The 11771-nt window shown below is 37.6% G+C and overlaps 1 non-coding gene across 1 annotated transcript; it reads left to right on the plus strand.

The window, feature by feature from the left end:
* Positions 1-521: 521 nt before the first annotated feature.
* TRNAA-AGC (transfer RNA alanine (anticodon AGC)) lies at positions 522-593 on the plus strand. Its single transcript has one exon. It is a non-coding gene; the product is annotated as a tRNA-Ala (tRNA).
* Positions 594-11771: the final 11178 nt, after the last annotated feature.

Consider the following 11771-nt stretch of genomic DNA (forward strand, 5'->3'; position numbering starts at 1 on the left):
AATCTGAAGACCATCATAGAAGCAAAGATTTGACAAGTCTGCAATTGGGGCGTACTTTCAGGAAGTGATTTGGAGAGTAAGTTTTTGTTTGTTTGTTTGTTTGTTGTTATTGTTTGCCATGAGGCTAGCATAGTAGGTCAAGTTCAGTAATACTAGCTGAAATTGGAAACTGTCTCTTGGAGAGGAAGAGGTAGTCGAAGGAGAAGTTCTAAGAATCGAAAGGAAGATATTCAAGAGAGGAATAACATTTACACTCTGAAAAGTAGCCAGAAAACCTGGGTAGGATTCTAACAGCTCAGAAGCCTATGGTAAGAGAAGCACACAGTTGAGTACTAGGTGATAATGGAGAAATCTAATAGAAAAGCACTTGAGTTTTTCCCTAAATCTGAGGATTGTTCATAAACCTTCAGAATATTTTTTCTTCTTTTGATTTTATCACCTCTGCTGGGTTTTTTTCCCCCTTACAGTTCAGGAGTCCTGTTATCGTTTACAAGGTGCTGTTTAACAACCTCTTAGGGAGAGGGGGTGTAGCTCAGTGGTAGAGCATGTGCTTAGCATGCACAAGGCCCTGGGTTCAATTCCCAGCACCTCCATCTGGGGTTTTCTCTCACCTCCCTCACAGCTAAAATCTTTCAACCTGACAATGCCCTTGAAAGCTAAGCCGCCGGGCAAGTATTATCCTCATTTTATAATGAAGAAACAAACCTAGACCCTTTCCCTTCAGTCCAGACCCTGTTATCTACAACAGACTTCCAAATTGTTTCTCTTGACAGTACTGTAAAAAGCAAAGAAGAGCAAACAGCTACCACAGCAGATCTTTATGATATGCTGCCAGATTCCACTGTACTTAAACCGGAATGTTACCATAAATATCATTCTCGATAGCACAACCATATTTGTTATAATATTAACCTTTTAAACTTTTTACACCTAACACTTCACCCCACCAGATTTTGAGTAAATCGATGCCCCAGCAAGATGCAATACACTTATTCTTTTACTTCCAGGTCAAATGGCACATTGATGCCAATGCCAAAGAGGGAACTGTGGACCCACGGAATCAAGTGCTCACATGCCCTTGTGCACTGACTCTTGATTATCTGCCCAGCCTCATCGACGGCCACACTCCCACTGCAATTCACACTCCCACGATACAGGATTCAGTACTACTCGTATGATCTTAACGTCTAGAAACTGATAAACTCCAAATTAATCTCAGAGATAAATGTTGAATATTTCTAAAACTGATTTTCTTACAGCACTACTGTGAAATTATCATCTATGCTTTCAGGCAGAATCAAGAGATAAGAAAAGAAATAGAAATAGTTCAATTCCTCATTAAAAAAAGTTTCTGATTGAAAGTCAACATCATAAATTGAATATGTGATTAAAACAATACTACAGGGGTTTCTATTATAAAAAACTCTCTTAGAACACTATTTCATGATTTTATTTTGATTTCATCTTCTTCCTCCTACCCCTTCCCCCTCTTTTTTTAAAAAAGATTTTTAAATGGTTATTGATTTCCTAACATAAACATCTGTTTGGATGAAAAACTTGGCATCATTTTTATGTTGGTTGTCAGGATTCAAATAGATTTGAAATTCCATTTTCCAGATTTCTTATCTGTTCTTTTCTGAGAGTGTATATTTCTATCAAATTTATATTTATTTGAATAATCTTCCATAATTCTTGCCATTGAGGTCACCGTAAGGGCACCTAGAAAATGTTCTTCACAAACATCTTTCCACAAGATCTCTCATGGGAGAGAAAACTGAAAACTACTTTACATTAGTGAAGTAGTCTCAATTTTCCAAATTTGCCCAGGAAAGGAGTTTAAAAGTGCTATAAGGGCATGCTTCAAGGTTGAAATAGAAAGCTCAAGCCTTTGACCAGGGCTGCAATCCTACTCTGTCAGGGGAAAACTTTTGGCAAGCCCTAACGCCCCTTAGTATAAAGACAATCTGCCACCAGAATTTATGGCTGAGTCTCCACTGACACCCGTAAGTTAAGAGTTATCTACTTTTTACCATCCATACGTTCTCCAGTTTCTCAGGGCTACCCACTTAAAAGCAAAGGGTCCTTAATGACTGCTTTCTCTAGCACAAAACTCCCCCCATTGTATTTATTTTTGTTTAAACAATTATCTTTTAAAGAGGTTTGAACAATAATTTTAACGCCTTAAAATATTTACACTTGGAAACACCATTTTCAGAGCTACTTATTCCTTTGTGCAGATCTGTATTTCCATGGGTCACCATTTTCCTTTTGCCTGAAGGACGATATTTAAACATTTCTTGCAGTGCACTGTTATCTGTAATCATTCCAGGTGGTTCTTTCTCTAGCCTTAGATAGTTCCCTCATGCATATGAGCTGATCAGTATTCAGCTGAATACTCCAGGGGGCCATCTGCAGATTTCTGGGTTCTTCTCTCTGTCCAGCTCTTTTCTCTTAGATACTCTGTCCCTAACCACCCTTGCTTCCCCAGACTCTCAGGTCCATCCCGTGTTGCACAGATATCCATCCTCATGTGAATTTCCCCTCCCATGTCTGCCTACAGGCCTTCTCCTCACAGAGCTCAGAAGCAAATCCAAGAGCTAAGCTACAGGGCCAATATCTAAGACTGAAAACAGGTATCTTCCCATCCCTAACAAAACATACCCTTTCCTTTTTGCCTGTTACGGGTTGAATTGTGTCCCCCAAAAGATACGTCAAAATACCTCAGAGTATGACCTTATTTAGAGATAGGGTTGTTGCAGATAAAATTCATTAAGATGAGATCATACCGGAATAGGATGAGCCTTTAATCCAAAATGATTGGTGTCCTTCTAAGAGACAATGTGAAGACCCAGGAGAAGACTGCTTTGTGAAGAGACAGATGCATGCAGGGAGCAGGCCACGTAATGACAGAGGCAGAGACAGGAGGGATGAGGCTACAAGCCAAGGAATGCTAAGGATTGTCGACTACCCCCAGAGCTGGGAAGGAAGAATTTTATCCGGAGTCCCAGAGGGAGTGTGGCTCTGAGGACACCCTGATTTTGAACTTCTAGCCCTCAAACTGTGACAGAATACATTTCTGTTGTTCCGACCCACCCAGTCTGCAGTACTTTAATGCAGCCCTAGGAAACTAATACACAGCATGAAATGCTTAATCAAACCTGCTCTTCTATCTGCTCCCAAAACTTTACCAAATACTTTCTGATATGTCTAAACTCCATTTGAGCCCAATATGAATTCATGAACAGGAAGGAAAAGTATCTAACTCTATGTAGATGAAAACTATTGCCTGCCATATCAGTACCCTATGTACCCTAAGAGGATTCGGGATGGAGAAAAGCAGGGTAATGGCCCTAGATAGTTAAGGTGCATATCAAAGGAATTATTTCAGTGAGCCCAGACCCTTGCATCTTCTCATACATAAAAAAGCACTCAATTCATTAACCTGAAATGTCTGGTTTTCTTTAATTAGCAGTAATCTTTTGATGCTCTGACTACCTGATTTTTATTGCAGAACTCCTATATATCCTGGCTCCTCCCTTACCTCTTGGAAGAAGTCCCTCAGAGCCATCTGATAGACTATCTTCTGGGCTTAAGTCCTCAGTTTTGTCCATCAAATAAAACATAATTCTCAACTTTTAGGTCGTGCATTGTTTTTCAGTCAACAACTAGCAGATGTTAAGAAAACTTCATGGAGGAATTTATTTTTAATCTGCACCTTACGTTTTGGTCAGATTTTGCCATCTATGGGTTCCTAGAAAGGGATTCCAGGAAGAGGGAATACCGTGTATATTCTTTTCTCATCTTTAATTCTGACGGTGATTCAGTTTAAAGGACCAAACCTATCAGCACTTTATTTATTATTATTAATTTTTTTTCTCTTTTGCTTTCATAGAGTAAATTTAACTTCTCTGTCTTTCATTTGGAATTGGAAGCTGACTTTTTTCTCGCCTAAATACAACTGATCGGTTGGGTAATCACAGTTTAGATAATGGAACATCAGAAACTGTAATTATCCATGTAAAAACACAGATTGCTCATGCCTCTATCAAACAAACAGAAGCCTGCAGTGAAAGCCAAGTGGTGGTCAATTCCATGCATTTGAATTATATACATAACTCTAGACTAATAAAAATTCAAAATACTGTCCTCATTTACAAACAGAGATTATTTTTTGTTTTATTTTCTCGGTTTTCAGGGCAAGTACATTACTAGTATATTTCAATGTCATTTTTTAAGCATTCAATACTAATGTCACACATCGAATCATACAAAAAATCTGCTAACAATTTAATTTGTCTATTGTAATCAATAGGCCCCTCCTGCCCTTGGGATAAGATTATTGTTTTTATCTCAATTGTTTCTGTTATACTGTGAAAATAAACTGAGTAGAGTTTTCCTTCCATGCAGAGATCTTATAATACAGCTACAGGACCGGAGGTTTATTGTAGGTGAATTGATAAAGGTTTCCTGTGGAAGTTCTAAGGCCACACTAACTTTGGGGATCTTAGAAAGGTCACTGTTAGTGTCCAAATTTCTGTAGTATCTAACTTTGCCAGTTACTCCCATTATCTTTCTTAAAATAAGTATATTCTACCTGCTAATGGACTGACTTCCTATATTTTAATAGTTCAGGGATTGTTACCACCTTTAAATTACATACTGAATAGGAGCACATCGGTGTAGATGTAGACATTTACACGGCTTAGCATTTTTAAATGAAAATGCTTTGAGGTTTCACCTAGACCTGTTTGTAAACCATATTCCATGCTGCTCTGGATTCCTCAGAGGATCTGAAATGGCTAAAAGAGCTCTAAAAGAGCTCCTGGACCCAATTTCAATGTGTGTGTGTGTGTGTGTGTGTGTGTGTGTGTGTGTGTGTACACCAGCAGGGAGTCCCAGAATCCACTCAATTCTGACACTACCTACCCTGAGATAGAGTCAGATTCCACAGGTAAAAGGCTTGCTCCCACAAGACCTTCCTCCGCTTCAGGTGCTGGTCCCAAGCCCAGGTTGTTACCTGTGCTTCTGATAGACTGGCTATACATCAGAGGTTCCCATGATCCCTTCCTTGGGTTTGATTAATTTTCTAGAACAGCTCAGAGAAGTCAGGAAAACTCATTTACTCACTAGATTATCAATTTATTATAAAAAGATATAACTCAGGAGCAGCCAAATAGAAGAGATGCATGGGGCAGGGTATGGGGGAAGGGGTAGAGCTTCCATGCTTTCTCCAGACGTCACTCTTCCAGCACCTCCCCATGTTCACCAACCTGGGAGCTCTCAGAACCCTGTCCTTTCAGGTTTTTGTGGAGGTTTCACTACACAGGCATGTTTAGAATTTGCTTTTTAATAACATTCATTGGCTATACTGAAGCAAGAGGCTGCTAAGGCTATTTGAAATAAAACAGAACAACAAAAATTTCTCTTTTTTTGTGATACAGAAATGTCAGTAACTAGGTATCTTCGAACAATTACATGGTCATAGTAGCTGGCATATTGCTGATATTTTAGCACAATAACTAAACTGAATCTGGTAATGGAGGGCTTGAAATGTTTTTGTGTTACAACTGGAGGTACAATGTCAGCAATGAAATTGAAAGTTAAATATGAGACTCAATAGGCAAAACTAAATAAATGTTTAATACTTGGGCAGATTATCTGCCAGAGTCAGGCACTGAGGGAGCTGAGGTTTTTAATGGTCACATTAAACATCCTTATAACAGCAGAAGATCTTTTATTAGTTTCTGCCAAACAGTAAATATTTAAACTTGCAGAGGAATAAGTCATTATCACCTTCCAGATTAAAGTCTGACCCACTGAGGGATTCACCAGATAGATCAATTAGTGATTCAAGTTTGAAACAATACTTTCCTTATATCCCTTAAACTCTCTGGCCCCCCCTCCAAGTTTCCTCACCAGTGTAATTAGGGACTTTGTTGTAGTTGTTAGTTTTTGTAGCCACTAGCTAGATGAAACAGGATTTTCTTGGTATGATGCTTTCAAAACAAATATACATATATTAACTCACACCCTCATACAAGTAGCATCTAAATATTCAGGCTAGTATAAATCTTCAAATATATAATTTGAAGAATTAGATTTTGCAAGGGTGTTCTTACTGATCCGTAGGTAAGTTTTACACATTCAGACTTATAACGTACACTTATAATTATTAAAAACTGTAAATGATAGATGATGATAATGATAAAGATAGAGAGTTAGAGAGAGGGAGAGATGATAAATAGATAATATATAGGGAGATGCAGGACATAGTCAACTTCAGAAGAATAGCATTATTTATTATTTAGCCACTGCTTACTCTGGTCCAGCAAAGATTGCACTCCAGCCTTCCCAGGAAGATGATTATTCCATGCCCTTTCCTTAAAGGGCTTCAGAAGAGCAAACGTCTGGCAAATAAATCCTAATTATTCCCAAATCAAAATCCAAAAGTTTCTAACATCTACCCTACATTTATCTTACTTGTTCTTTTGGTCTATACCATTTGGCCCAACCTTTCATCGAGCTAAAAACCACTGTCATTGAATAGACTTCAGAATGAAATTATATCACTTCTCTAAGCTTTATCTTCTTAAGGCTAGACAAAGTAAAGCTCTTTAAATTTCAATTATAAGGGTTATTTTACAGTAAATAGTTCTACAGTGAATAAGGGAAATAAAAACCTTTTGTCATCAATGAACTTTCCCAGCTCAGACCTGAGAATTAGACAAAAGCCTACCATCCCCACACCTGGCCTGATTAGGAGAGGGAAGCATGATGGCCTGTTACCTTTATAAATACAATAAAAGGGAAGGGATTACAGATTATTCTTGGTCTGCCCTATACAGGAAAGAACAGAAAGTAAGGACTGAACATTGTGTTAGACTTAATGTTTCCAGACCCATTATCTTACCAAGTCTGGATTTACCAGGTATGTTCTTCAATTGAATCCCAAGAACATATAACTTCATCTCTTGGGGTTACCTCTAAATCCTCTTTAGAGCTTCTTCAAAGAATTTTCTCTTAATCACCTTTAAGAAACTCAAGAGCTCTAAGTCTCTAAGGTAATACAGCACCATAAAGATTTCTAGTCTCTTTTGTATGCAAATATTGGAGAAAAAAATTCATTTTAAAACCTTTTTATGAATATAGCTGCTTTCACAGAAATCAGGTGCAGTCATCTTGTCTCAGGTTCAAGTTCAGTTTTTTGCTCAGCTGTTAACTCAAGACTATTATAGTTTCAAGGTGCTTATTGCACACAAACTTCTTCTTTCTTACTGTTTGAACTCTTAAGTGATTCTTTGGTCCTTTATACTTTATTTTGTATTCCCTTAAATGGCTTTGATCAAGTCAATTAAAAGCCAGAGGTTTTAGCTGTGTACTAATGCTTTCACTAACATTGCAGCAGACTTTCAAATTTCTGAGTAAAGATGATTCCTCATTTTGTATAATTATAATTTGTATACCGATGCAGTGAGTTGCACTAAATCACTCCTAAGCCATTTACATTTCTTGGTTGAAAACTCTCATCTATAATCTAAGAACACATTGGTATTTCTTATAACTCAACAACGAAAGAAAAAAACAAAACAACTTAAAAATGGGCGAAAGTTTCAAACAGATATTTCACCAAAAAAGTATATAAGTAGCAAATAATCATATGAAAAAACGCTCGACATCATCAGTCACTATGAAAATTAGGGAATGCAAATTAAAACTACGATGAAATAAACTACCATACGATCTAACAATTCTGTTCCTGAAGAAAATTAAAACACTAATTAGAAAAGATATATGCACCCCTATGTTCATTGCAGCATCATTTACAATAGCTAAGATATAACAGCAACCTGCATGTCCACCAATGGATAAATGCATAAAGAAGATGCAGCATAAATAGTTAAGCACACACCTAGCATAGATTCAGCCATTTCATTCGAGGATAAAAGGAAATACATGTACTTACAAAGACTTTACAGGAATGTTCAGAGCAGCTTCATTTGCAAGGACCAAAACCTGGAAACAATCAAAATGTCAGCCAACAGGTAAATGGATAAAATAAATTGTGGTGTATCCTTATAATGGAATACTAGTCAGCAAAAAATGGAATAAACAACATGGATGATCTCAAAATAATTATTCCAAGTGAAAGTAGACCAAAAAAAAAAAAAAAGAGTCATACTGCATGATTTCATTTATATCAAAAGGCAAATTAATATATAGCAATAAAAAGCAGATCTGTGGTGACTTAGGAATGTGGGGACATGGCGCAGAAGGAGATGAACCGGAGGAATTACAAACGGACAGAAGGAAAATTTGGGAGTGATGAATATGTTCTCTGTCTCCATTATGGTGATGGTTTCATAGGTGTATGCATATGGCAAAACTTATCAGATTTTACACTTAAAATATATGCAGTCTATTGTATGTAAATTTTGCCTCCGTAGCACAGAATAAAATTTTGTTTTCCCTGTTTTTTTGAACTTTATATAGATAAAATTATATTGTAAGAATTCTTCCATTTCATACCATTTTTTTGACATTCATTCTGTTGCCTGATTAGTTATAGTTTATTTTCACTGTAGTATGGTGTTATTGTGTATAAATGTATCACAATATATCAATTTTGCTGTTACAAAAAATTCAGGCTCCTTCTACTTTTTGGCCATTGTGGGCAATGCTGTTTTATACATTTATGTCCTTGTCTCCTGGTGCACATTTGGAAGCATTTCCTTGGAGTAGATTTCTAGGAGTAAAACGTAGGATATTTGCATGTTTAAATTTTCTAGGGAATAGCACACTATTTCCCCCCACTAGCAGTGGATGAGAGTTCTTTCAATCCACAAATTGGTTAATACACACGATACGATCTGATTTTTTAATAGCTGCCAATCTGCCGTACGATATAATTTCATCCATACTTTTGCCTCTGCTGCCATAACAAAATACCATATACTGGGTGGCTCTATGGTCAGGCTGCTCAAGATGGCTGTTCTCTTGCTCTCTGTACGTCCCCTGCTGGACAAGTGCCTGCTTCACCTACACCCTACTCACATGACTGACCTTTCTACATACTTGCCCCTGCCCCAGCTAGTGACTGTTCTAACACTAGATCAGAACTCTCCACTCTGCTTATCAAAGGGGCCATGAGAGGCGTGCCCCTCTGCTGGTTTCCCTCATAACCAATGAACCAACAGTTGCCATGTCCTGCCTGTCTCCTGTCTGCCAAGTCTTCAGTCTTGAAGCTGGGCAGGTACAGGCCTTGTAGGCCTGCAGGGTGCAGCCCAAGAGCAGCTTAAAACAGAAATTTATTTTTCACAGTCATGAAGTCTGGGGATCAGTGTGCTGGCATGGTCAGATTCTGGTGAGAGTTCTACCTGGTGGCCACCTTCTCACTATGTACTCACATTGCAAGCTAGGGGATCTCTCTCTCTCTTCCTTTTCTTATAAGGCCACTAATGCCATCATAAGGGCCCCACCCTCATAAGCTAATGTAACCTTAATTACCTCCCAAAGCTTTCTTCTCCAAATACTGTCACATTGAAGGTTAGGGCTTCAACATATGAATTTGAGGGGGAACAAAATACTAAGATCATAGCAGCTATAGTTTTAATTACTAAATTACCTAATTACTAAATAAGCTGAACATCTTTTTTGTATGATTAAGCACCATTTTTTGCCTCTGCTATAAAATGTCTGACCATATCTTTTGCTCATTTTCTATTGTAATGTTTGTATTTTTCTTGTTAACTCATAGGCGTTATACTGAATATATATATATCTAAATTTATTCCTTTGTTAGCTATCTGTATTATAAATATCTTTTAGTTTGTGGCTTATAGCTTTACAGTAATTTTATTAATAGAGTATTTTAATTCTTTTTAATGATGTATAGTTGATTTACAATATTGTGTTCACTTCAGGTGTACAGCAAAATGATTCAGTTATACATATACATTTTTCAGATTATTTTCCATTATAGGTTATTACAAGATATTGAACATAGACTATTTTAATTTTAATGTAGTTACATTAATATTTTTATGATTTTTAAAAATTTGTGTGACATCTTAAAGAGTTCCTTCCTTCCCTAGGATAAGATCATAAAAGTATTAGCATCATTATTTTTCACAAAGTTGTAAATTGGCATTTAATCCACTGGGAATCGGGGATTTGTGTTTGTTTGTTTAAATTAATTACTGATCAACACGGTCTTTGACCAACAGTAATGGCCACTGGCATAGTATTAGAAAAATAAGAAGATCCTTAAGCCTTGATGATGTCATTGAGCCCCTAAATAAACCCCAGAACCACCTATTTCCAGACTTCTTACTATATAAGATAATAATGTCCTTACTGCCTGAGCCACTCTATCTGAATACTCTGTTACTTGCAGCTAAACTCTTGCTATTTGTTAAAAGATGCTACAATTACCCGGGCACCTTTTCCTAAGTGTGATTGGGAAACAGCAGAAAAGTCAAAACAAACTAGCACAACCCTGATCCAACTGGTTCTTATCTAGTTGCTGGAGTTTACATCATGCATTGATTGTTACTTAATTGGACCAGTTACCTTCTTTTCGTTGAAGATCCTTCTCTGATTATAAGACATTAGGGTCCAAAACAGAAAAGGAAGCTGTAGGCTTTTGTTGCAAAACAAGACACAGTTTTAGTACTGAACGCAGCCCTCACCTTTGACTCCTTGTTATCGATACTGAGAATCAGCAACCTCTTCAAACAGCTCCCCTGAAATAGCCTTGATCATGGAGGCTGGCGGGACCTAAGAGAGATTTAATGCACCATTAGTGGTACACATGGTGCCGTTCTGAGAACAATGCACTTGGTAGAACATTATTGCAACCAGCGGGCTGTATTAATGTCTTATGAGGCTGTAAACTTGTTGAAAATGCACCTGAATTCTCAGAGGTGAGGAAATGAAGATGTAAGTAATCCTGGGCTGAGTGTTTAGCTTTGCAGTTTATTTTCTGCTTGACAATAATGGGAGAAGGAGCGGCAAACTCCTGTTACTTGTGATTCATGCAGCAATCCTCTTACACCTCAGGTGGACAACTTTGAGAAGATGCAGCTGTTTGCATCTTTATACCCAAGAGAATGATCCTCCCCATCTGGACTGTGAAGATTGGACAGTGTGAGGCACCAGACCAAACTCATTATGTGCAATTTGTTCCAATTAATATGAAAGCCTACCATTTCTCCAAAAGCACCTCCTAAGGTAAACAGTGAATATTTTACAGATTCTGTTGATTAGGTTAACCAGAGCATAAGGCATTATGACCATCAGTCCCCAATTACGATGCTTAATGGGTATAACAAAGCCTCTCATTTTCCAGGAAAACAGCCTCTTTGGCCTGACCTTTCAAATCCCAAATCCTTTTATTACTTTTCAGTTCCTTTTGTAGGATATGACCTCCAAAGAGAATGTATTAGTTAGCAAAGTTTGACGATAAAACCCTATACAAAACAGGTACCCCTTTTAGAAGTGGAGAAGCTGAGCAGAGCACAGGCTACATTGAGAAGTCAGGAGACCTGGGACCTGAGTCCGATCATGCCTCCATGCACTGGGTGAATTGAAGTAGATTATCCCCTCTGCCTTGTTTTTCTCATCTGTTTCCTAATAGGAGAAGCTGAACTAGATTTCATCTATAAAATTCTTTGTGTTCACCTCCTCAACTCTGAATTCTAGGAATCCATCATTTTATGCTGCTTTTGTTGGTATTCAAGACACTCCCTGTCTCATCCCCTTTAGCGAATTCC

The sequence above is a fragment of the Eschrichtius robustus genome, chromosome 9 (assembly GCF_028021215.1).
Source record: "Eschrichtius robustus isolate mEscRob2 chromosome 9, mEscRob2.pri, whole genome shotgun sequence".
In the NCBI taxonomy this organism is placed as follows: Eukaryota; Metazoa; Chordata; class Mammalia; order Artiodactyla; family Eschrichtiidae; genus Eschrichtius; species Eschrichtius robustus.